At 35.6% G+C, this 1591-nt stretch overlaps 1 pseudogene; it reads left to right on the top strand.

Moving 5' to 3' along the window:
- The first annotated feature begins 974 nt into the window (after positions 1–974).
- On the top strand, positions 975–1087 carry LOC127489631 (U2 spliceosomal RNA; annotated as a pseudogene).
- The last annotated feature ends 504 nt before the right edge of the window (positions 1088–1591 follow it).

Raw genomic sequence — 1591 nt, forward strand, 5'->3', positions numbered from 1 at the left:
CTTAGGCAGCTCATGTCAAGAGCCTTGGGTGGTCACTGACATCATACATAAGAGTGTTAATTGTTAAATTAACAACAAGAGTCACTGTGCACTAACTTCCTATGCAAGACCTCTGTCCTCAAAGAGTTATATTATAATTATGTCTAAGTGTTGACAAAAGATGTATCATTCTTGGGTGCTTCTTTGAAACTAATTAAGTTTCTTTAAAAAAAAAGAAGAAGAAGAAGTGAAATTAACTTCAAGATGCAATGACTTTGAACACTCCTTGTCTCAACTATTGAGAAACAGCTTTTTTGTTTTGTTTTGTTTTGTTTTTTTCATGCAAATTGTAGAACTCTTTACTTAGCATAAAGTTAGTCTTCTGTGTATAAAGTTAATTGAAAATGGATCTTAGAGGAGAATGGGACTGGGAATAGGAGAGGGAGGAGAAGGAGGTGGGAGGAATGTGGGAGAGTGGGTGGGAGGGTGGGTATGGTAGGAAGAATTACTATATTCCTAAAGTTGTACTTATGAAATGCATGAAGTTTGTATTCATTAAATAAAAGATTACATTGGGGGGAAAAATAAAATAAATTATTGCATCTTTAAAAATTAAAAAAAAAGAAAAGAAACAGAAGAATCACATTTAAAAACAAAAAGTAAAGAAAAAAAAGAAGTATAAACCTCCAGTGAAAATTTCCGTATATTTAATTGCTCCTTAGTATCAGCTAGGTCATCATCAACAGAGTATTTTCATGGTTTTCTGAAATTTTTCAGACAAGTCTTTGTTCAAGAGAAATATTACACAAAAGCAAAATATGGCACATCAAAGAAAACACCCTCTCCCCTGTCCCCAGTGGAAATTCAGTGGTCATTGAAAAAAGCACCCCATAATAAACCTATTATCTTGAATAATCTGAGTAGAAAACTAAGTTAAGCACTTAGGGAAGTGCAGATGATCTGAAAAAAGTCTTGTGTTTAAGAAATACATCATCTTCGCTTCTCGGCCGTTTGGCTAAGATCAAGTGTAGTATCTGTTCTTATCAGTTTAATATTTGATACATCCTCTATCCGAGAACAAAAAAATAAAATAAAATAAATACATCATCTGAAGAGACAGGCTTGAAAACAAACGAATAAAAAATTAGAGAACAATTATTTGGCACTGATGTTAAATATATAGTTGCTTAAAGCAGTGTTCTGTCCTCTTTAATCTCTAACTTCTAATGTAGAATGACTTTATGAGTAGGCTAAATAAGCATTAGCCCTTACATAATGGTTGACCATTATGGGGCAAGACCACCATGAAGATCTCCTAAAATCTCTTTGATACAGGTATATGGGTGACTTCTAGGTCCTGACTAAGCATGTCCCATTTGTGCAACCCTCACCAGACCCAAGATTTAGGAATGTAGCAGTACATTTGGGTCAGCATCAAATCAGCCTTGACAGTGAACACTCACATCCAACCTTCCGAGCACAGATCCCACTGGAAGTGCTCGTGACGCTCAGGACCAACCCCACAGGAACTCTGCCTTTGCTTTGATTCATTGCCTGTTACTCCAAATCCTCACTGATGGAAATCCTAGAATTTTTGTCCCCTCAATACCCT

The sequence above is a fragment of the Oryctolagus cuniculus genome, chromosome 9 (assembly GCF_051225735.1).
Source record: "Oryctolagus cuniculus isolate XC-2025 breed Fujian yellow rabbit chromosome 9, ASM5122573v1, whole genome shotgun sequence".
NCBI lineage: Eukaryota > Metazoa > Chordata > Mammalia > Lagomorpha > Leporidae > Oryctolagus > Oryctolagus cuniculus.